At 43.9% G+C, this 25,948-nt stretch overlaps 1 protein-coding gene across 1 annotated transcript in view; it reads left to right on the top strand.

Annotated features, from left to right (window-relative positions):
• The first annotated feature begins 2,479 nt into the window (after positions 1 to 2,479).
• The window catches only part of LOC147008476 (beta-1,3-galactosyltransferase 1-like), a 30,192-nt gene continuing 6,723 nt past the window's right edge, over positions 2,480 to 25,948 (top strand). Inside the window, exon 1 of the mRNA XM_085864652.1 lies at positions 2,480 to 2,950. The gene's annotated coding sequence lies outside the window, so the exon portion shown is untranslated. The remainder of the gene's footprint in view (positions 2,951 to 25,948) is intronic.

Here is a 25,948-nt window from a genome sequence, read left to right as displayed (position 1 = left end):
TGCATGAAAACAAAAACAAAACTAGAAGTGCACTCAGTAGAACACATACCTCCGCCACGTCATACCTGATCCATGAGAACATATCGGGCCCAATACATTTTTGAAATATGCTATAGAGTACTATATCGTTTTTGGCCCGATCTCTCAATGGTGAAGAATCACTTTAAAAATGACATAATTCTCATATCCAGATCCGGATCCGAATCTTCAAAATCGAATCAATTCGTCCTTGTCACACGCACAACATGTCCACAACATTTCATTCAGATCCGTCCACAACTTTTTGAGATATCCTGTACACAAACAGACAGAAAGGGTGAAAACATAACCTCCTTCACCTTCGGTGGCAGAGGTAACAAAACAATGAAATTGCCTCGTAGTTTCATAAAGCAGTCCAACGTCACATGTTTCTATTAACAATGGTGCCGTACAATTAATCTTAGCAAGACTAATACTTAAAAAGGAAAAATACACAATGAACATTTTGCCTCATTTCAAAACAGTCTATTTATATATTTAAAATGCATTTGTATATTGTCTTACTAATCGTTTATATTTGTTGCCAATTCTGTCAATTAATGTATTGAAATTTTTGAAACCCTCGGCATTTTGGACTATTACGAATATCGCGTTTGTGGAACCTTATGAACCCCCTCGTCTAGTAACTCAGAGAAGGGGAGGAGTTGATGCTCCTCGCTCTTGAGTAGCATGGGGACCTGCTCCTAGTGAGGAGCGGTCCAATTGTATGTTGATGAATCAACAGCAAACTCATACGTGTTGTATATTTTGTTAGCGTAGGTGCTGTTCCCCAAAACAAGAAAGAAAGGGATATATGGAGAAAGAAAGAAAAAGATGTATGGATATGGAATAAACATTTTAAAAGACAGATACATGGGGATAGCAGGATGCAATGAAAGAAACACTGCGCTAGATGGAAGTAGAGATCTGTGTTGAAAAATAAATTTGCCATGTGTTGGTGCTCGAGAAAATGTTGGTCAGTGATGGACTTGGGCTAGATCTCAGCAGGCTGCCAGAAGTTTATCCGTGAATACATTTGTGACACCAAGAATCAACTCTTCCTGAAACCGATGACACTTTTCTTTTCTGGATGGCTATCTGCACTGACAGTACCATGAACACAAGATATGCACGATTTGATATATTAGGCTACAATTTTTTTGGGATGATTGACATGTATGATGCAGCATGCAGGCTTGGAGGTTTTATTGACCCTGTGCTATGACAACAGTTGCATTTATTGAACATCCCTTCTGTGAGTTACAAAATGAGGAGGTTCAAAATGTTCCATAAATGAGATACTCATAATAATCCAAAACGTCAAGGATTTTTCAAAAAAATGTAATACATTAATTTACAAAATTGACAGCAAATAAATGATTAGTAAGAAGATACATAAATGCATTTTCAATTTATAAATTATCTTTTTTTTGACTTTTTCCATGTCTTGGACTATTCTTGTTTGTGTAACTTTTTGAACAGCCAACATATCTGCTTGCTCGGTTAATAAAGGGAAGATGTCAACGAAACACACAATTCACTGAAAGTTGTGCTTACATTGAGGGGTGAACAGAATCTTTCATGTGATGCAAGAGAGGCTGTTCTCAGCTTGAAAGATGGATTGACACATTCTTTATCGCTGTGTCAAGTAAAAATTATAGGTCAGAAAATAAATTGTCAACGCATGGAGCAAAACTACAGTATATTTAAATGCATTTTAAAAATGTCACTACACTATTTTAAGTTTAATTAATATTAACATCCTAAACCTACAATAACACGGTTTATGAATTGACGGCAAACTCGTATCACAACACAGGTGAGATGGGCCTATTGACCATTTCCTCCTGTGCTTTGTTCACTGTGTAACTGTTTAAAGGCAGTGTACTTTTTTCGTTCAAAATTTTTTTTTATGATGCCCGAGCTAAGAATAATTTTCATGATACATGTTCACGAGGATGTTAAATGTTTGCTTCAGTTATTTTTGCTGCCTGGTTTGTGGCAGCTGCATATCCTTTGTTGATTGCATTGTCTCTTGGTCACTACTGCATGGGCATTGTGTAGTGAATTTAATGTTGGTTCGGTCATATTGTCAATGAAAGTCAAATGCACAATGAAGAAGGGAATGCAATAGTATGTTTGCATTGTGTGATGCTGTGAGCTATGCACGCTCGTGCTAACTGGTTACCTTCCCATTTCCTCCAACATAGCATGTTACAATATACCTGCTAAATTGTACTTTATACTGTATATATAAAGTTATTTGTGCTAACTGTACATATACAGGTAATTCGTATTGTCTGTACAAAATTAATTGTGTATACAGCAGGCAAAATAGTAAGTATAAATAGTCCATGTAGGCTTTCAGTTATTATTAGAGCAAACTCAAGGTGGGGGAAAAAATCAATGTAGTACGGTTTTTGTAAAGCGTGTGTTTGTGTCTGTGTAATGCCGTGTTGTCAGTCTGTCTGCGAATCGCACGATGCAGCCCCATCCGAATGAACAGGCGCTCCAAACACGTGCTGATGCACTACCTCCTGCAGGTTGTACATGATGCGCGTACTTGAGACGAACACGACTTCAAATCATTCTGCTCTAGAAAGCATTTTAAGGGAATCATGTTTCCTTCAGGAGGAGAAATCCTTGTTCATGAGCGAAACGCGAAGAGGGAGAGAGGAAATGGAGAGAAAAAGAGAGAGAGAGAGGAGGGAGGGGAAGCTGAAAAAGAGAGAGATTCTGAACAGCGGACGAGATGAATCCAACAGCACGTGTGTTCCTTTCGGTGCCTTCTCATGTGGCTCTTTTCAATACTTCTTCATGCTGCTTCCTGGCCATGCTTCTTTCTGCAGTCAATTATTCCTCTCTACTCTCGGTGCATCTTGACTCCAAGCCTTGACGAGCTCGTCCGCACCATCTACAGTGACTGCATGAGGTTTGCGGCATGACGTTTAGTTTGTTTCATTCAAAAAATAAGCAAAATGATTCATTTTATTTTTGTAACATGGCAGAAAACAACGTATAATTTAGATTTGTAGTAAATTTGGACTGAGAAATGGAGGGAAACATTGAGACTTTATGGATGCTTAATCACAGATAAGTTACGTGATGAAGGTTAATATTTGAGGCTCAAGTGAACAAGGTATCGTCATTTTTATGAACTTTCAGTTTCGAATTGCAGGTCGAGGTCAGCTCAGCAGAACCCATGCAATTAATGTGTATGTGTATGTATGTATGTATGTATATATATATATATATGTATATATATATATATATATATGTATAGATATGTATATGTATATATATATATATATATGTATAGATATGTATATGTATATATGTGGACATATTTTTTTTTATATATATAGATATACTTGTTATATAGTTATATAGATATATTTTGTTATATAGATAGACATCATTGTTATATATATATATATATATATATATATATATATATATATATATATATATATATATATATATATATATATATATATATATATATATATGCTATTTGATGAGTACATTAATTTATGCAATTATAGACCCCATCATTTACATGATATTTTCAGGAAATAAACAGCTACACCAATGGAATGTTTCAGTTGATGTCTGCAATCTGTAAAAGTGGTCTGGAAGGAACTGTTTATCCCGATTAGATTTGTACTTTCAATAATTTCTCACGATGAACATTTGCTTTGTTTCTTGTAAGTTAAACGTTTTCGTTAGATTTACTGATGCTTTCTGTGTGCGGTCATGTCGGGTGATGCAAGTTTGTTTGTTCAACGTTGTTTCGGGTGAATACATTTGGATCAACCGTGAACAACCATGGATGCACGTTGAATTAAGGAAGGATAAGAAAATATTTTGGCAAAGTTAAGATCTTTTGAGGAATAACATCAATAATAAAATTTCTGAAAACCAAAGGATTATAAAATTAATGATCTTGTTCACTTCGCCAGCAGACCTGCTTTGCTGACTTTGAACCATCACAACATTTTTATCATGCTCGGTAAATCTTTCTGTGATGTTTATCAAACAATGAAAGAAATTTCATAACGGGTGAACACTATGTTTAGTCCAGTCGAAAGCAGTATGATTGGAGAAAGGAGTTCATTAATTTTTATCATTAAGTTAATGGCTTCATGTACACATCGACAAATAAACTAAGGCAGATTGTTAACCTCACTAGTTCACTTTTTGTAACAAGACTTTGCAGAAAATATGAACTAAAATCGCTATTTAAAAGTCACAGCTTTCCGAAGGTCAGTCAATGATTTGTAATGTCAGTCCACAGATTTACTGATCTGTTTAAAAGATAGACATGTCAATGCAAGATTGTATGAGAGAGGTAAAAACAAATGGTTCGTCTGCAGAACAGAATTGACATTGTCACGGAGATAATGTTTACGTGTTTATCATGTTAGTTGTTTACACTGTATATACTGTATTTACTGCTTCCATTAGCTTTACACAGTTTCTCCTGTTAAGTTAGGTCGAGTTATTATTCTTATTTTAACACACTTAATAAGTTTCATTTACCTACACTACGAACATGCTTAATAAATAATATAGAACAATTTTATTTTTGCATGTTTGTACGAGAGTATTTTCTGATTTTTATCTTATTTATCATCACTACCTTTGGGTAGATTTCCTATATTAATATGAGCATTCGATTTGAGAGTCTGAGAAATTATTGCTCTTACATTCCTGTGGTTGTCACGACACCACATAAGAGACGATGTCCTACAGTTCGTGCACCTGATGAGTGAGCGCAACACGCTAAACTGACCTTCTGGTGCTGTTATGGTATTCCTCAATGAAAGCCTGGTACAAAGTACCTTCAGGATTTGCAATTTTAGTGCAAAACTTGAATTAATTTATTGCAAGATTCTTCTGTGGGAAGGTGAAGATGTGATCCAGGTGAAGATGCGGATTCCATCTTAGATGATGCCAAGCACCTGGATATATGGAACTCAATAAGTTGTAATAATAACAATACAAAATGTGCTTTCTACAATCCCTGAGAAGCTGAAAGGGAGTTTGCATCTGTAGCCTGTTAAATATTTATATGCTCGGAAGGCAACGCACATGCCATTTTGCTGCCATAATGCACCTGTCTGACACATAACTCAGAGTGCTGGGAATAAATAGTTAAATATTTTGTCTAATTTGACTGCATGTACTGTAAGGTTGTCTTACTGTTTCTGCTCACAAATGAAGCTAGTGGTAATTCCTGAAAACAATGCATTTCTTAAAAGAAGCTTTGAATTAACAATACAGTAATTATTATTCATACTTTTCAATCAATGATCTTGCCTTTTGGAAAACTATAGTATAAATACATTGGCTAACATGATGTAATTTGTTGCTGTCTAATTCAGTGATAAATGCCAGTGTAGCAATTTCAAATGTAGACCAAAAGTTCCTGCTGTACAAGGAATACTCAATAAGTGAAAAGCCTGATTAACTAAAAAAAATTTAAATCACATGTTGACATCATTGATATTTAATATTATAAGGATTTAATGAACAATCTATTGGATGTTGTTATTCCATATAATTAGAGATAAACCCTTGTATATGAAGTGGTTACTGTGTGTATGTATATATATATATATATATATATATATATATATATATATATATATATATATATATATATATATATATATATATATATATATATATATATATCCAATTAATTTTTATTAATTTATGTTATACATTAGCTCATAATGTCCTATGTGTGAGACTTGTACAACAGCAATTATTTAAAGCTACGAGCTCCGGGACATGGCATGCTTGGGCCCATATACACCACAACGCAATCTTATCTTCCCCCAACTTATTAATGCCCAAACAAGGTATTGTACCTTATCGATCTTTACCTCTGCCACCGAAGGTGAAGTGAAGGAGGTTATGTTTTCACCCCTTTCTGTCTGTTTGTTACTTGCAAAATCGAAGATTTTTCATGTATATTGGTTAGTCGAATTTGTTATTCTGTCTGTTGGGTAGTCAATTTATCTACCCTTAATAACAGTAATTCCATCGATATGTTTGTCTGTCTGTCTGTTGGCTGCTCTTAGAGCACCCTTATTCGAGACATTTCCATCTGTCTGTCTGTCCGCGAAGCATTGGTCAAGCCTAGGGGCTAAACCACTCAACTGATTCCAACGAAATTTGGTAGGTAGGACCAATATTTCTGGGAATCGTGTGCTTTCAAATATGGGACCCCGGGCCCTAGCAAGGGCAGAGCAATGGCCCTTTAAAGTGGTCAAAAAATCAAAAAAAATCGAAAAATCGAAGCTTAGAGTTCTGTGCGCAATCTATCTAGCTCCCTTCATGCCAATTTTCAGCCCTAACAAAAAAAAATGTTGGAGGAGATAGGTTTTGGGTGAGTACATGTCGAACATTTCAGAAACGGTTAATTGCGAATATCTCTAAGAGAAAGAGTCTGATTTTGATGAAACTTGGGTGAAATGTGTACAATGTGGCTTGCATGTACACAAAAATGAATGGTTGCTATGCACACCTCCATTGCTTAGCAACAGCTAAAATACTTTATCGTACATCGTACACTTATTGTGGACTGCACAAAAAAACAATACCTCCGAAACTGGACCTCCGAGGGACCTCTTTTTTGTGCCCAAGGAGAATGTCTTACAGCATCATATAAAAAATAAAATCTTTAGCGAATAGATAAATGGAATTACCAGGGCTGCCATTTGTTAGAGTCTCTTTGGAAACATGCCTGAAATTTCACAAGGCGGGTTTCTGGGCGCAAGCTAAGAGGGCTGTGATAATCATATTTATTGTGCTAAATTGATTGATAGCATGTACATTGCACATGAATATCGGCTAGTCGCGTCGGCCAGCTTTCCATCTAGAGCGAGCAGCCATGTTGCCTACCGGCTTGTCTGTATGTATGTCTGTTCAGTCCAGTGCTCTGTTAATACAATGGCAATTTCGATGAAACTTGGTTGGTAGGTTTATACCATGACCTAGTTGTGTGCAAATGAGAACCGTTGCTATGGACCCATCCGTTGCCAAGCAACGGACCTTTGAAATTTTCAAAAAAAATCTCAAAAATCAATTTTTTCGAAAATCAAAAATCGGGCCACGAGCGACTGTGGGTAGTACATTCAGCCATATTGTCAAAAATTTCCAGCCGGATCCTATGAAAACTGTCGGAGAAGATAGAACCTGGTCGAAAACAATAAAAAAACGAAGTTCTTTATATCTCAGAGACTATGAGTCAGATATACATGAAACTGGTATGGTAGGTTCATGGTATGTCCGAGTTATGTGTGAGAAAGAACTGTTACTAGGGATGCTTTTGTTGGCTAGTAACGGCTGAAAAATGACTAAATTCGTCTTGATCGACTACCCATGTCCGCCTACCGGCTTGTCTGTCTGTCTGTCTGTTTATCACCTACAGATCACAATTTTAATGCGATCTTCATGAGACCTCACCACATGGTAGAGTTTGTCATAAGGAAGAAATATTTTGTTTTTGAGGTCAAAAGGTCAACATAGGCCAAAGGTCAACAACTTACAATAGGTGGGATTTCTAAAATCCTCAATTTTCATCTGAGTGACTTGAAATTTGAAGAGAATACATATTTCATGTCACTGAATTCCACCACCAATTACTTGTTGGTCCACTTTGGCCAAAAGGTCAACATAGGCCAAATTTCTAAAATTGTCAAGTTTCATCCAATTCACTTGAAATTTGAAGAGGAGTTGCATATTTGGTCATTGAATTCAACCACCAATTATTTTTGAAGTCAAATTAATGTTTTTTGGATTTTGCAGGTATCGTGCTCTGCTTGACGTCTTCTTGTTTGTCTGTTTGTTCGTTTGTTTGTTTGTTCGTGTTTAGGATATCTCAAAAAGTTGTGAATCGATTTGGATGAAAATTTAAGGACAGTTTGGGTGTGAGACAGAGACAAACTGATGAGATTTTGGTGAAGATGTGGATCCAGATCTGACAACTCAATTTTTTTTAAGTGACTCTTCACCTTTGAGAGATAGGGACAAAAACTATATATAGCACCATATCTCAAAAAGTTGTGGACGGATTCTGACAAAACTTGGTGCACATGTTTAGTGTTTGACAAGAACCAACTGATTCGATTTTGGTGAATTTTTGAATTCCGAAACTGGATATGAGAATTATTTAATTTTCAAAGTGATTCTTCACCATTGAGAGATCGGGCCAAAACAATATAGTACTGTATAGCATGATATTTCAAAAATGTAATGGGCCCGATATGACCTTGTGGTTCAGGGATTGCATGGCAGAGGTATGCGCTCCACTGAGTGCCGTTCTAGTTTCTAATGCTTCTCTCAGCTACATTTACTATGTTAATCCATCCATCCATTCCATCCATTTGGACCGTACTCTGTGCAGAGCGTTGGTACTGCTTAAGCAGTCTCCTTGGCTATTGGGCACAATCCTGGACAGGTCACCACTCCGACACAGGATACCAGTAAGCTGGCACTCATTTTGCCGACCTCGGAAGGATGACAGGCAGAGTCAACCCCACCTAGTATTAATTCAACAGCTGAGTGGAATTTGAACTCAGGATCATAGGATCACAAGCCGACCACCCTAACATTAAGCCAACACCAGGCATGCTATTTTAATGCTCCTTTTTAATTAGCTTTATGACAGATTGTAGCTCAATTGCACAACATCCAGCCTTCTAAAATTTCCTTGCATTACTTTTTAAAATTAGGATTGTAACATAAATATATATTTTAATATCGAAAATTAATTGCATTTTTTTTTTTGCATTTAATGACGACAATATTACTGTACTTTTTAATACATCAAAAAGACATTACCATGCAATGGAAAAAGAAAATCAAAGCTTTATTCACACGTCTTAAATAATAGGTCTAAATCCCACTGAACATAAAATGAATAACACAATGATAATGATAATAATAACAACACCGACAGCAGCTGTAATTTCCACATTAATTATTACTTGTTGGCATAAATCAGAAAACAAGCAACACCATGGTTCAGGGTTGTCCTGAAATGACCCACATCTGCCTGGAGCAGTCCAACCTCTCTTCCCAACTTCATATTCCCCTTTTTATGTCATACCTAGAACTTGCCACGGTATGTGGAGTGGCCTCGTTGAAATGCTGCTCAGGTTCAAAAAAAATCATTTAACCACTGGCGATGCCCTCATAACTTGCGAAGGGCATTATTTCATGTGCATTAGGGCAGAAAACAACAATTGGCATCAGCTATTCTGCATCACAGTGTTCAAAGAAATCGCTCCGCGAGCTTCCCTTTCATATCAAAGTGCTTTATCTTTATAATGTAGTTTCATTCCAATTATTATTTCCGTATAATTATGAATAATGAAAATGAAAAAGGATAAATTATGATTAATTTCATGTTGAGTTCCACTGTTTCATTGATGTGCCCGAGTAATAAACAAGATGCAGGGAACGTTAGAATCTTTGATGCAGGAGTGATATGACTTCTTACATTTGAAGCTATTCCTATGAGGCTATATCACAATATCCAAAAGCTCCATTCAGTTACACATTTTAATGCAAAAATGTTTTGTAGTGGAGTGGTGTTGTGTCGGGTGCGATTAAGCGGGCTCGATTTTGTCGCCGTGAGAAAAAAGGGCCCAGTGTCAAATGAATCCTTGTTGTTTATCAGTGCAATGCAATTGCAATTGTGCAGCAGATATTCACACGTATGATTGTGAAAATGTGTAAAATTTTATATATATATATATATATATATATATATATATATATATATTCGATTACACAAATGCAACAAAATGTAATGTATTTATTCATAAAAGTTTTCAACCTCTGAAGTTCACATGGAAAATCTGATGTCTCATCCCATAAATAGTTTATATTATATTAGTTTCCTCAGCCAATAATAAAAATGTGCTCAAACAAGGAAACATTTCCGATTTGATCAGCTGCAAACTCTTTGGATTCTTTCTGAGTATGGCTTGACAAAAATCAACTCATAAATCCAAGTCCAGGTTTAACCGTTCTGGTGTCTGGCAGACAGCTCTTCTTCTATTTTCTTCGCTTCTCGCAAACCTGCACTTAATCTCCCATCGCATTCCTTCAGTGCTGTCTTTCTTGGTTTTCTCAAACATCCTTCCCGCCTTCCCAATTCTGAGGTCAGTCTTCGTCTATCTGCCAATGGAAATGTCAAACCAAACCCATTTTGTTATGAGTGTGGGATTATGGTGGTAACCCCCTTCACATCAGTACCCTCCCCCACATCATTTCTTTCATGCACAGGTTTCCCCAACATTTGCTCCAATTCCCTCCATTCCCACCCTTGCTGTGTGTCCCCCAATTATGCATCCCTCCACCCCATGTCACCCCTCACTGCTTCCCCATGCCCTACCCACTCTCCACTCCCCTCCAACTTTCCATGCTACCCCCCCTACACATTCCCACACCCTAAAAACATCCCCTCCTCTCTTATCCCAAACTGTATGGACCTCCAACATCTCAGGCATTTACTCCAATTTGACATTCTCTCAATCCAGGCCATCACTACTAAAGCTGACATTATCTACTTTATATAATCCTTCCTGCCACAGGATACCCTGAGTCATCTGTCTCTCCACAGCTATTGTCTCCTTCAGTTTGAGAGGCCTGATCCCAATCCTGGTGGCAAAACTGCAGTTCATATCAAGAACTCGCTTTGTCACTGTCCATGTACCATTGCTCCCCCACCTTCAAACACCCACAAGTTCCATTGGCTCCATTTTCCCCTCCACAAATATATATTGTGTATGAGCTGTACTGTCCTCATAGAGACTACTCTATTGATATTTCTCTCTCTGCCTATGTGGACCAATGTATAATCACCCATCCCAACGCTCTCTTCCTTAACTCTCACCATGCCAATTGGCTGGGTGTTGGCACCTCCTGATCCAACCATGGCATTGTAACAACTCCATGGGGTTTGAACCACTCTGTGAACTTTCCAACCCAAATTTATGCCAAGGGAAAATCCTCCCTCTTGACTTGTTAATGATGGATTTTACTGCTCACATCTCCTGTTTTTCCACTTCAGCAATTGCTTCATCTGATCACATGCTAGTGAGTCATTTTCTCGCTGGTTATTGTCAGAGAGCTGCCTCAGTGTCTGAGTCTAGCAGTTCACTTTGGCTGCAAGCTGCCCTCTCACTTCAGGACTCGTCTTCCCTCTCCACCTCTCCTGAAATTAAAGCCACCTGATGATTCTTCCACAGAAACCTGCTCACCTTTATGTAGAGACCTATCCTCTCTTTTCTGCAGTTATCATACCCATCATCTTGTCCTTTGTACACAGAATCATGTGGTGAGCCAATTGCGTTCAAACAACTTGCCTTCTCTTCCATAAGGCAAATCTGTCTTGAGGCAACCTCATATCACTCCACAAAGACTATAATAATCGTATATCCACTTTAAAGAGAGCCAGAAAACAACATCTGGTCAACCTCAAGGCTGAACTTTCAAACCCCTCTCCTTCCTCAAAAACCTGCTGGTACCTTGTTACTCCTGCCTCTGGTGTATGCTTCCCTTCCATCCACTACCGACATCCATGTACCGACTCTACCCTCTCATACTGAACTGCTTTATGTATCACCTGAGAAGGTGGAAAAGCTTCTGAAAACCTTTGACTCCAATTCTGCAATAGCCTTTGATGGCATCAGCACACAGATCCTAAAATAATGTTCTTGTTGCTATATTCACCCGATCATTCTCGAGATCACCTTCCGACTACGTGGAAGTCAGCCAACATCACTGCAAAAACAAAAATGGTGCAAAAACAGATGCTCTTTAAATACAAACCTCTTAACATAATTCCATTTATAAGCAGCGTCATTGACTCCATTATCTCAGACCATCGGTTCAGACTCAGACCTTGTCATTCTGCTGTGGTCATGCTGCTTATACTCTTCCAGCACTCAATGAAGGCAGAGGCACTCAATCTCAGAAGTGAGATCAGCACTGTTTATCTGGACATATCTTGAGCATGTAACACAATCTGGCACCCCACCAAGATTTGCAAACTCACTTTTAACTGAATCCTAAGCAACGTCCTTTCATGGTACACTGATTTCCTCCACTCTCATAATCAGCATGTGTCTCGTAATGTTATCCTTTCATTTCCCCCTTCCTGGCAAGGCTGGAGGTACCGCAAGGCAGTGGTTTTGGCCCAGTCCTGTTCCTTGTCTTCACCAATCTTTCTGATTTATCTGGAAAATCCTGCTTATCATTTTGCTGTTGACTCCACCCTCTGCCATATCACCTCTCTTCTTTCAGGTTGGCAGGCAGCAGCCTCTCCCCTCTCTACAGATATTGATAGAATCAGCAGCTGGTCCAACACTTGGAATATGGTCTTTAAACTCTGACAAATCCTACTCACTCTGTGTTTCTGGAATTACTGCCTGGAGAACCCTCCCATTTACTTCCTTAACAAATCTCGAGAAGTTCAGCTGCTCAAATTTTTGACACTCACCATTGATCAGCACTGATCTTTCTTGGGTAAACCATATATTTGAGTTGATCTCCAAGGCCAACTAATGGAATTCTCCTCTCCTATTTATGTGGTTGTCCCTGCCCCTCACCTTGCATGTATTGATGCTGTGGAAACCAGTCACTCAAAATCATTGAAATCTCCTGCGATGAAGCTCAGTTTCTGGCCCTGTTATGCATCACAGACAGTTAGGTAGCCTCTGTCTTCCACTGCCTCCTTTTTGGTCTTACACCCTCTTCCCTTTCCTTGTTCTGTCCACACCCCACCCCTACTCTCCATTCCAACCCACCTCTAAGTTTTTGCAAGGTGCACATGGTCTGCTGGTGACCCACTTTTGGCGAAAACTCCTAAATGCTCCGCTCATATTTCTCACCCACGCTCATTTGTTCCTCGTGTTTGTGGAACCAACCTCCTCAGTCTTTTGAATCCCATTCTTCCTTCCAGGGCTTCAAGATGGCGGTTCACCACCACCACCACAGGTCATGTTTCATCACATACTCATGATATTTTCTACCCTCATTAGACCTTCCCAAGTTACCCTCTTCCTTTGTAGGTTATTATGTTTCTTCCCTCTCTCTCATCCTATTTTTCATGTATTTGTCTATTTCTGTTTCATCTACAGTTTTCCCTTCCTCTTCTTACTGTGTTTGAGCTTGTTCCCAGCTTTTTTAATTTATGTGTCCGAGTTCCTCTGTTGTGCCCCTCCACCTTGCTTTTGGTTTGTGTCAACCATTTCCACTCTGTTTTTCCTGGGCAATTTTCTGTTATAGCTCTTCCATGAACCTCAACTTCATCTAAGGCCTGGTGTTGGCTTAACAGTTAAGATGGCTGGCTTACGATCTGAGGATGTTGAGTTCAAGCCCTTGTCGGGCTGTTGAATTAACATCAGGTAGGGTTGACTCAGCTTATCATCGTCAAAATGAGTACGATTGTGCCAGTAACAGGGGGCATGGCATCAGTGGCACAGCTGTGGCCCCCAGAAAATATTGTAGCCAAGCAGCGACAAGTTGCATACGAATAAATTTAAAAAAAAACTTCATTTACAAAAAAATTAAAAAACAGCCAAAAATGGCATCAGTCGTGGGTTGTGTGGATTACTCCAATGGCTGTGCTGAAATTATGCAATTCACGGTGGTTAACTATATGGGCCACAGTTTGGTCAAGGTTCCTGCAGTGCAGATTTTAAGCAATCCAAGCATTGGATATGCAAATCCATAGAATATTCAATGTGGACCATTGTTTCCAGGGTAGATTAAATCCAGGAGGTTCTTCCGTCAGCTCAAGAATCAAGTCCAGGATTTGTTTGGGATGTTGGTATTTTCTTAGTGCTGTATAGCCATTGATCTTGGATATCAAATCACAAGTCACGGAGGGCCCTTGCTGTGCTTCAGAATGGCTTGCTTGATTTGAGATGGGAGGTAGGTAAATTTTGCAGCTCTTCATGGGTGGGGAGATTTTGAATGGCTTGAGTTTGGTAATTTTTGTGCAGTAATCTGTATTGCCCAACGATATCATATGGAGGGATATTGGAGAGCACCGGTAGTCAAAGTAGGGAGTTGTTTTTAGTGTCCCAGTGATAGTTCATAATACGAAATTTAGGATAGGATCCATGTGTTTTGTGTGCTTACTCTCTGCCCACACAAAGGCACAAGTATTCTGCAGTAGAATACACCAGGGCCAGGTAAAGCAGTGCAGAGAGAATATGCATCTTTCCTAAGCTGGTGCTTGCAATTAAGTTTCCAGTTAATATTGGCCCATGTCTTCATCTTTCTCCAAACCTTCCTCAGACCTCTTTGGATAGCAATTACATTTGCATCCCAGCAAACCAAGCACTTTGGATCATAACGATATTTTCTTCTAAGATTAGATTTAGAGATACATCCTCACCCAACATATTTCTGGGATATCTGAATGCTCTCATCGAATATACAATAAGTATTTTTCTTATGTCATGACTTGGAGATTGAATTAGGCCCAGCTCAAAAGATTACAATATTTTTCTATTCCTCAGTCCAGTTAGCATTGTCCTTGGTGCATTCTCGCAGCTGTTGTTCATACACCAGGAGCCCTTTCCTCCGTTGACTACTATCCAGAATTTCAATTACAATTTACTGTTGCTTCACAGTTTGACTGTTATCATCTAAATGATAATATACTGTTGCTGTTTTGGAAAGTCCTTCGGGAATTACATTCAATATATAAAAGAAGCCTGGAGTTTCGAAATTTCCATAATAATTCTGTTTCGTTAGGTTACTCACCCCCAATGCCTGGTGTTGGCTTAATGGTTAGGGTGGTAGGCTTGGGATTCTAGGTCCTGAGTTCAAATCCTACTTGGCTGTTGAATTAATACCAGGTGGGGCTGACTCTGCATGTCATCGTTCCGAGGTCGGCAAAGATGAGTGCCAGCATGCTGGTGCACTGTGTCGGAGTGGAGACCCATCCAGGATTGTGCCCAAGAGCCAAGGAGACTGCTTCGGCAGCACCAACGCTCTGCACAGAGTATGGTCCCAATAGATGGATGGATGGACTCATCCCCTTGTATTAGTAGACAGGGAAATACGTTGTGTTTGTGCAGCAGTTCCGAATCCTCCCTTTGTAATTCTTCCTTTTCTAAATTCTCTCTCTCCCCCCTCTTCTCTCTCTCTCTCTCTCTCTCTCTCTCTCTCTCTCTCTCTCTCTCTCTCTCTCTCTCTCTCTCTCTCTCTCTCTCTCTCTCTCTCTCTCTCTCTCTCTCTCTCTCTCTCTCTCCCCCTCTCTCTCTCTCTCTCTCTCTCTCTCTCTCTCTCTCTCTCTCTCTCTCTCTCTCTCTCTCTCTCTCTCTCTCTCTCTCTCTCTCTCTCTCTCTCTCTCTCTCCCTCTCCCTCTCCCTCTCTCTCTCTCTCTCTCCCTCTCTCTCTCTCTCTCTCTCTCTCTCTCTCTCTCTCTCTCTCTCTCTCTCTCTCTCTCTCTCTCTCTCTCTCTCTCTCTCCTTCTCCACACGCACCTTCCTACAGCGCAACCATGCAAACAAAGCAACATGCATTACAAAACATATACGTTCCATGACAAAGCATTATGTTACATTCCCAATCAAAGCCATTCAAGGCTGAGCACAATCAATGAGGGAAGCTACATCGCTAACCCTCTGAGCGGCTATGCAAACGCCACAGTATATGGCCAACCCTCTGAGTGATAGATGAAGGTGTGGCATCGAAAGTACAGCTCCCTATCTGGGGAAATTAAATCGCCAGCAAGGTAACGCGAGATTTGGGCGCTGGGACCTGATTTCGTCGCCTCAGATGACATCCGTGGTTTCTTAGCAACACATGGTTCCATGGACTTTTCTGTGGCTTGTAAGCTTCAGGTTCAAAGGTCGAGACGTGAGTCCAAGAGCCACTAATGACCTGCCTGGCAAACCCGTAACAATATATTTCCTGCCAAGACCATTTTATATTAGGTTTCTCAACAAGACTAATCTGTTTTAGAGTCTCCAACTTTGCTCTTGTGATGACGTGGGTTCCTGCTTCCCCATCTTAAATGTACTAATCATGTCAGTAAGTCCTGTTATTTTTCTACTGTCGCTGAGGAATCATTCATTATAAGAAATTATATTCACAATTTCCTTGTTGCTTAATCTTCTTGCACCCAAAGTAAGATAACCTTATTCCGTGGAGTGAATTCAACACGTTTTCCAAAAGTAACCATTGTTCTGATTTTCAAACACAATGGCAAGGGGCTAATGAAGTCCTTCATTGAACAGAAAGATTGAAAGTAGAATATTTGAGAGTGAATCACCAAATCTAAAATATAGTTGTCTCTTTATGCTATCATTCGTGTACAATGATTTTCGGAAATAATGATAACATAACAAAGTATAATCCAAACAATTGAGATACAAGTCTCTCCCAGGGCCTCGATGCAAGGAACCATCAACCGAAAGGGGGCGCCATGCACTGCATTGAACTCGATGGAGGATTAAGTCAGTGGGCAGTGGCTGGAGGTGTGGAGTTGGAAGGAAAGGGGCAATCATTATTTTAAAGTACACAAACATTAGAAGGAGATGCAAGTATAAATATAAAGGAGTTGTTTAATAACCCAAGGTAATTATTGAAGTATTTGCAATTGGATATTATGCCAGGGAGAAGGAAGAAGGGAAGAGGGTGATTATGATGTGAAGGTTTCAATTAACTTGAACTCATTTGATGAGCTGAATGAAAGTTGTTTGTGGATTCCAAAAGTGAGAGGTGTACAGGTTAACGCAAACAGCAAGAGACATGAAAATGGAAGTCTTAGAATGTGATGGTGAGAATTGAGGCCCAGAAAGTTGAATTTTGTTTGTATTAGGATGACTGTGCACCTCCACAGAATGTTTTCTCTTCACTGACCAAAACACCCACAGTTTCCCAGAAGTAATAGTTTATCAGTGGGTGTCATGCTATCACTATACTTTTTTTTCACCTGATTCTTCCTAAGTTGCTTTTCTCTTGGGATGTTGCCAAAGTGTGCGTCTTGAAAAGTCACTCTCACAATGTCACCCTGTATTACACCATAGATGTGTTGCATATTGTGTATTGAACCAATTTTTATAACCTAATCTCTGTTTTTTTAGCTCTTCAAGCAAACTTTCTTGACTTTTTTCTTTAGATAATAGTGTACATTTTAGAGTACTGACATCTCATTGACAATACAAAAATAATACCATAAAATAATACCATTCATTTTGTGCCATAATGGCACTTTGGGCTGCCAAGGCAGTATCATTGGCAAGGAGTAGAGTGCTGTACAGGTTTCCACTCCAACACAAGTTACCCTGAATGGTTATCACCCCAGTATGCTGGAACTCATTTTGCTGACCTTGTAAGGATGACAGGCTGAGTCAACCCCACCTGGTGGTGATTCAACAGCTGATAGGTGCTCAAACTCAGGACCCAAAGGTCCTAAGTCAGTCACCCTAACCACTGATACAACACCAGCTTCAAAACGAAAATACATGGGACTTATTAACATGAGTGATTTTACGTGATGCTTTGTTTAAATTTTGTAACGTAACCAATTGAAATAGAGTACCCCTTCATTTATCTATTGCTCTCAAATTCACAAAGATGGAATTCTTCTTTATTATTGTGAAGATGGTACTGAATTATCTCTCTTTTAGAGTGGACAAGAGGGAAAGAAGGTGTCATTTAAAGTAGAACAAAAGTCAATTTGTGACAACAATTATTAGATATTCGATATGTACATGTGGGAAAATTATGCACCCAGACCCGAGATGAAACCCATACCAGTCCTCTTCAATCTAAGCTCTCTGGGCAACATCTGCTAAGCATGCAATTCTCCCACATAAAGAAATGCCACTCTCTTTATGTTGCCGCTTCTGGGGCACTCACTGCCAACCATAAGAGCAGCAATGGCCTGTCCAAAAGAGGGTCTTTCCATGTCTGCTATTAGTCAGACACCACAGGGGGTGAAGGAGTACAATTGTATAAACGAACAGGATTGTAAAATGTACTCATAAGTGTGTGAGTGTGTGTGTGTGTGTGTGTGTGTGTGTGTGTGTGTGTGTGTGTGTGTGTGTGTGTGTATATGTCAGAGTTTCTCCTCGATAACTCCAAGTTATCTCCGTCACACTGAGCGAGTTATTGCAGTGAAATAACACTGGATTTCCAAGCCTTTTGCTGTATCGACGCGTTTTCTAAATTACCGAGCCAATTTTTTTCCACCCATCACATGCAACTGTTTATAAATATTCATGTTTGTGAACATATCCCTGAAACATCTATGTGTATATATATATATATATATATATATATATATATATATATATATATATATATATATATATATATATATATATATATATATATATATATATATATTGTTGTGGTTGACCAAATTCGCAAACCACCATTCAGGTCCCTTAGGTGAGATATCTCGGTAAGTATATGTGTAGTTAGGCCCAAACCCGTGGTCTAGTGGGAATACATGTCATTTATGCGTGCTGCGACTCTTCAGGATAGCCGTTTTTCTTTTACTATCTTTATTTTGGACCAACCGCCATTATTACCACCACCAACCACGTCTCAACAGTCGTCACAACATCAACCACCCACCACAGCGCCGCTTCACCACAACAGCCACGACCTTTACCGTCAACACCTCGCAACCGTCGCATCGCCACCGTTCTTGCGCCGCTTGTGGGTACCGGTATTGGACTCGTGCAGGGCGCGCGCCGAACAGCGTGTGCAAAACCACGGACTTTCCACTCCAAAAACGGATAAAAAAGCATTCACCCCCACTTTTTCTCGGGCCAATGGGGAGCGAGGTGAAAGGTCGAAGGCAGGGGGTCAAAGGCGAAGCCACGGGGCTTATATAAGCGGCTGCGTTCGTCAGAAAAGGTCGTCGTGTGCGTTGGAGTTGAGTGCAGTTGGGAAGTTCGCAGGAGGAAGAGTTTGGAGTTGGAGTCGGAGCGAAGAGGACGGAGCTGTGGAGAGGGGGCGGCGGCGAAGGCAGACGAGGGGGTGCTCGCGTCGGTGCCGGGAGCTGCACACCAGGGAGGCCGACGGCGCGACCTGGTCGAGGTGGAGACGCTCGTCGCGGGACCCGAGACAGAGTAAAAATCCTCCTTTCCCCGAGCATCAGCAACCCCCTCCTGTTTCCCCCCCGCGCTGAGATAGTGCGACCAAGGGGGCCCCCTTCCCACCCCCTACCAGACACTGTCCGCGAGGCCCGCGGAGTTGAGGCACCACCGCCGCTCCGCGTCTCATCACCAGACGGGTAGGCCCGACACGGTCTCGGCCCCAGGCCCGCCTACCCCCTCATCCTGGAGGGTGGTTCTCTTTTCTTTTGCTTTGGGAATGTGTGTTGTCGGCGCCGTCTGTGAAGTAAAATTGTATAAGTGTTGCCGTGTGCTCGCGTAGTCGGTATTATATCTGCATTGTCGCATTTGCTTTTTGTCTTCTTTTCTATGTGCTTTTGGTGGAATTGTATATGTGTGCTTTCCGTTCATCGCGAATAAATGTGCTTTATGTTGAACTGTTTCCCGCTTCGCTTCGTCATTTCTTTCATTGAATCCTCATCTTGCTTCACGTAAAGGGTTGGTAGTGGGCTAAGACGCCCGATAATTAATCGAACCGTCGAGGCCGACGATAACCGCTCGGTTATCCCGATAGTACGGAACGGGTCGCTTAAGTGGCCTGTGTCCGAAGTCGACCTGCGGCGAGGTGCGATCGCCCGGTCTACCCTCCGTGTGGGTACTTAGGTAGGTCGAATTTGGCGAGCAACCCTATCCCACGCGGGGGCCGATTGGTTCGATCGCGGTGAGACCGAAAGGTCCACCCGTGACTGGTTCCCGGCGTTAGTCCGAGAGGGTCACGACTGGATTGTCCGTCCGGTGGGCGACGTGCCGCGATTCGAGTTACGTGGCCGTCAGCACGCTGGCGGGCGCGAATCCGTTACACTGGTGTCAGGTCGTGCGATACAAATCCATCGCCCTCCTCGCAGCACTGGTAACGGAGAACGGGAAAACGGGCTGTCCTGTCTCCAATTAAATTCACGGGAATCGGTCCAGGGGTGAGAGAAGCGACCCCCGATTCCCTCCAAATTACGAGCGATTCAAATTAACCCTTAAGAGAAGCAAGATGGCGTCTCAAGGCGAGCGGGAGCCGGGGGTATTAGAAATGGATGTAGAATGTGTAGAGTCCATGGCTCAGGATGAAATCCCCGTGCAGGAAATGTTGGTTGTACAGGAAAACGAACTCGCCCAACTGAACCCAGAGCCCGAAATGGGTGCGGCAGCGGCCGCGGTGTATGACACCTCCCCTCCCCCTCTCCACCAAAACCCTTCCCCAACCCCTGCCGAAACGGCTCACCCAAGCGCACCCGACATGGCCCAGCTATTCACCATGCTGGCACAAATGAATGCGGAAATGACAGCGAAGATGAATGCGAACATGAACAAGCAAATGGACGAAGTAAAAACGAGGATGGATGCGAATACACAACAAATAAATGCGGATATGAAAGACGAAATGAAAGGCATGAACGAAAGGATAGATACAAATACAAATGAAATGAAAAACGAAATGAACAAGCAAATAAACGGAATGGAAGCAAACATGAAAAAAGAAATGAAAGAGCTACGGGGTGAGACGCAGAACATGGGCCGATGCCTGCAGGCGGGCATGAAGGCCGTGACCAGGGATCTGGGAATGGCGACTCCACGTGTGGGAGCGAACGAGCTGGAAGGGGGTGCAACGGCTGATAGGCCCGCGGTGGAGGCGGGTAAAAAAATAATTCGGGGGGCGTGTTGGGCGAGGGTCGTGACAGAAGAATCGACGGTGACCAAAAGGGAAACATTAAATGGGGAGACCAAAACGTGTGAGACGAGACACGAGGTGATGACAAAGGAAATAATAATAGTTGAGACAAGGGAGGTAAAGGGTGAAGAGGTGACTGAGTTGGCAGAGACACGGGAAATGGGAACGATAGAGGGAAGACTACACGATGAAGACGGGGTAAGTGACGCACACACACACACGGAGGTAGTGGAGGATAATGGGGGTGAGCTCGCGGACTGGGTAGAGACCCAGTGCGAGCAGCTGGATAGCCTCCTCCAGGAACGAGGGGAGGGAGTATGCCCCCTTGAGGCGAGTCACGACCAGGTGAGTTCGGTCGTGCTTTGCGAGGTTCAGAGGAGGAGTGCTGCGAACGGGTGCACGGAGAGCTTGGGGGGTATAGAGGCCCCGGAGACCCTTGTGGGGACGCGAATCCCCAGTGTGGTTGTCCCTGTGTGTGTGGTGCAAGGTGTGAGTGCGTCCCCGTGTGTGGAAGCGACCCCGTGTGTGAGTGGTGTGGTGGCGATGGTGCCAGAGTACGTGCTTCCCAGCACGCCGTGTGTGGATGAGGGACCGTGTGTGGAAGAGGCCGTGTGTGTGGATGAAACGGCCAGTGTGGATGAGGAACCGCGGTTGAGTGCCCCCGCGTGTGTGAGTGAGGCACGGTGTGTGGATGAGGCACCGCGGATGAGTGCCCCCGCGTGTAAGTAGTATGGTTTGTGTTAGTAGTGAGGCACGCGTGAGTGAACGGCCGAGTGCAAGGGAGACCGTGTGTGTGAGAGAGCGGTATGTGAGGGAGATGTCGGTTGGCATGCGGGAGCACGCAGCCGCGTCTCCCGGTGTGAATGTGATGGAGTGGACTGTGTGCGTCGTAACACGCGGGAGTGCGTGTGTGGAATGGCGACGACGACGGCGACATGTGAAGAAAGAAAGCCGGGTAGCGGCTGTAGTTGTTTCGGGGACCGTGCCGGGTTCACCCAGCAGTGAGCACGCGGTCCGTGCTGTGCAACGCACGAGACCGCCACGTGCTCGCTTGCGAGAGTGAAGTCCCGGTCCGGAAACGCACGCGGTGGATTTGCCGATCCCGCGGACGGACAAAGTTTAGGCAGGTAAACGGATTTGGACCGGACGGGTTCTCCACGCGATCGTGTGTGTTAAGCTCCAACGGGCAAAGCACATGTGTTCGCGTGGGGAACCCCTCGAGACGTGGGGCTTGTGTTTTTTTTTTTATGCGCACGGTGACGTCATGGCTGCACGTGTGGTTGGAATCCGGCAGGAGGGGTATCCCTGCCGGATGGTACCGTCCAAGGAGGGACGAGGTACACGTGCAGCTGCATGACGTCACGGGCAGCTGCAAAGTGCGCGAGCTCTGAGTTGCCGCGCTGGTGCTGCGCATGAAAAGGAAAAAAAAAAAAAAAAAAAAAAAGCCTCACTTTCGGGTGCACAGGATTCCTGGGCAAGGGGTGGAAGACCCCCTTACCAGGGGCACAGGATGGAAACTAGTTAGGGGGAAGGGTTAGCTTAGTTAGACCGACTTCATGGGGCAGGGGTAAGTCTTCATGGAGTCCGTGGAATGGATTAGTTAGAGGGATTGTAGCCAGATTTAGGTGGGGAAATTGATTAAAGAGATTAGGAGACCGTGACAGACTTGTGAATGTGTAGTGGGGACGTAGCTTAGCTACGTAGTGTTAAATGGAACGTGCTATAGTATAAGGGACGACGTGGGAGCACGAGTTAGTTAGGGGATGTAGTTCGAAGGATGGCAGAGTTCAGCGGTGAGTGTGTTGAAGAGTTGGTGAGTGAAGTGGAAGCATGTGCTTGGTGAGTGAGTGAGGCCAGCGGGTCTGTGTGTGTGGAGCGAATGGGGAATGCATGGTGCGATGAGTGATTGGGGGGAGGAGTGACTCCCGCCCAAGGGACCCCGGGGTCAGTGTAGAGTGAGTTAGGGGGTTAGTCAAATTGAAAAATGGAGGTTGTTTTGTTGTTGGTGGGAATGTAGGCTCGAAACCCATTTGGAGGGGTGCAGGAGCCCTGTTGACGGGCTTGGGAGCGTGGCTGCGAAAGGTGAGTATCGCTGAGTGGGTACCCCGGGCACCAGGCTAGTCGGCCGTGGTAGGCCAAGGGCCCATGGGGGGCCGGGATAGCGTAGTGGGCACGGGTGCGCCTGCTTGGTGCGGGGGCCCGGGGTGCCATTTGCCGCGTGGGCAGTGTTGTGGGCAAGGGTGACCCTCGGAAAGGGGCCTGGGAAGCCAGCCTGCCACGTGTGCGTTTCAGGGGAGGTGCCATGGGGGGCACTCCCCGGTGTTAGGGAGCTGGTAGGCTCGGAGGCAGTGTAGTGCCCGGGGGTGCCATAGCGGGAGATTCGGCAGAGGGTCATGCCTGCCAAAGGGAGCCACGTGTCCCAGCCAGGAGACCGTGTGAGGGCACGGAGAGAAAATTGGGGGGCGAGGCCTGAAATTGTGAGGACACCAACACAGGCGACGGGAATCTGGGTTGTTAGAACCAATAGTTTAAGCGAGAGGCGCTTGTTGAAAGCCCCGGGGTAGTTTAACAGTTAAATGGTTAGGGTAGATTAGGAGATGTACCCCTCCGCACCATCCATCCCCTCGCTGTCGTTGTGGGCCGCTGGACCCACTTGGTGTTAAGATCGCCGAACTCTGGGGAGGCCATCCTGAGGCTTTAATTGGGCCTCGGCACAGGACGTTAGCTCTCCCTTATTCCCCTCCGGGAAGGGAACGTAGGGGTTGGGAGTAGGCTAGGTGACAGGATAGGTTAGCCGAACAAGGACGATAAAGGGGGTTAGGGGACGATTTATAGTGGGGAAGTAAAAAAAATAATAATAATAAGTTGGGGCTAAATTGGGGTTTGACAAATTAAGGGAGTGGGTATGTACAGTGACAGGCAAAGGCGATAGGTGGGAGGGAGACAGGTAGGTAGGTCCGAGCCCGCCTTCCAAGTGGCCAGCACCTCCACCAACCTCCACTGAACGGCAAAGGCTGGCCAACTTCATCTGCAGCTGCTGTGCTGCAAGGCCTGTGCCGGCCAGTTCATCGGCTGGCTGTGGTACTTCAAGGCCTGTGCCGGCCAGTTCATCTGCCGGCTGTGTTTGCCTGCAGCGGCCTTCTTCTGCGGGCTGTGTTTGCCTGCTGCTTTTGCCATGCCATGCCCACTGCCCACGTTCACCAGCCCCGTTCAATTTTTGCTTTGCCCCCCCCCCCTGTTCATTTCCATGTGCGCCAGGATCCGCAATGCAACAGTTTGCAAGCTGCGAGAACTGCCCTGTTGGCAGCTACAACACGGGCCTGCAGTGGCGGCCCGTGCACCGTGTTTGTGTCCATGCATCCATTCGTTGTGTTCATTGCGTGTGCCACTTGAGCTGGCACGGAGACTGCGTTTGTGCAGCCCATGCACCGTTGTGGTTCACTGCGTTCAGTTCAAAAAGGGAAGGCCTTGGACTGCGTGTGAGCAGCCAGCCACGTTCCCTGTCACCTGCATTGTTTTGAGCCAGAGACTGCATGTGAGCAGCCTGGCTCCCTGCTAACTGCTTTCCTTTTGCAGAGTTCATTGATCCTGGGCCATGGTTTAGTGTAAAATTTGTAAGTTAAGGTTAAGATGTACTGTAAATATGAGTGCGCCCCCGGCATGTCTGTCCTAGCGCCGGCAATTTTATTTAAGTCGTCCGTGTGAGTGAGTTTGTTTAGGTAGTTACGCAGCCCTCAGGTTATTTATTTTGGGGACACGAATACCATGAATGTCGCACTCAGGGATCCGTAGGTAAAATGTACTAGGGGAAAACTACACATAATGGCACACGAAAATTTGACGACTCGGGACGAGTCTGTAAAAAGGGGAGGGGGTAGTGTTGTGGTTGACCAAATTCGCAAACCACCATTCAGGTCCCTTAGGTGAGATATCTCGGTAAGTATATGTGTAGTTAGGCCCAAACCCGTGGTCTAGTGGGAATACATGTCATTTATGCGTGCTGCGACTCTTCAGGATAGCCGTTTTTCTTTTACTATCTTTATTTTGGACCAACCGCCACTATTACCACCACCAACCACGTCTCAACAGTCGTCACAACATCAACCACCCACCACAGCGCCGCTTCACCACAACAGCCACGACCTTTACCGTCAACACCTCGCAACCGTTGCATCGCCACCGTTCTTGCGCCGCTTGTGGGTACCGGTATTGGACTCGTGCAGGGCGCGCGCCGAACAGCGTGTACAAAACCACGGACTTTCCGCTCCAAAAACGGATCAAAAAGCATTCACGCCCACTTTTTCTCGGGCCAATGGGGAGCGAGGTGAAAGGTCGAAGGCAGGGGGTCAAAGGCGAAGCCACGGGGCTTATATAAGCGGCTGCGTTCGTCAGAAAAGGTCGTCGTGTGCGTTGGAGTTGAGTGCAGTTGGGAAGTTCGCAGGAGGAAGAGTTCGGAGTTGGAGTCGGAGCGAAGAGGACGGAGCTGTGGAGAGGCGGCGGCGGCGAAGGCAGACGAGGGGGTGCTCGCGTCGGTGCCGGGAGCTGCACACCAGGGAGGCCGACGGCGCGACCTGGTCGAGGTGGAGACGCTCGTCGCGGGACCCGAGACAGAGTAAAAATCCTCCTTTCCCCGAGCATCAGCAACCCCCTCCTGTTTCCCCCCCGCGCTGAGATAGTGCGACCAAGGGGGCCCCCTTCCCACCCCCTACCAGACACTGTCCGCGAGGCCCGCGGAGTTGAGGCACCACTGCCGCTCCGCGTCTCATCACCAGACGGGTAGGCCCGACATGGTCTCGGCCCCAGGCCCGCCTACCCCCTCATCCTGGAGGGTGGTTCTCGTTTCTTTTGCTTTGGGAATGTGTGTTGTCGGCGCCATCTGTGAAGTAAAATTGTATAAGTGTTGCCGTGTGCTCGCGTAGTCGGTATTATATCTGCATTGTCGCATTTGCTTTTTGTCTTCTTTTCTATGTGCTTTTGGTGGAATTGTATATGTGTGCTTTCCGTTCATCGCGAATAAATGTGCTTTATGTTGAACTGTTTCCCGCTTCGCTTCGTCATTTCTTTCATTGAATCCTCATCTTGCTTCACGTAA

This window comes from Eptatretus burgeri, chromosome 18 (assembly GCF_056783735.1).
Source record: "Eptatretus burgeri isolate ZD-2024b chromosome 18, Ebu_testis_v1, whole genome shotgun sequence".
Lineage (NCBI taxonomy): Eukaryota > Metazoa > Chordata > Myxini > Myxiniformes > Myxinidae > Eptatretus > Eptatretus burgeri.
Note: the sequence above shows the minus strand (reverse complement) of the source record. Positions and strands in the feature narration are given on the sequence as shown.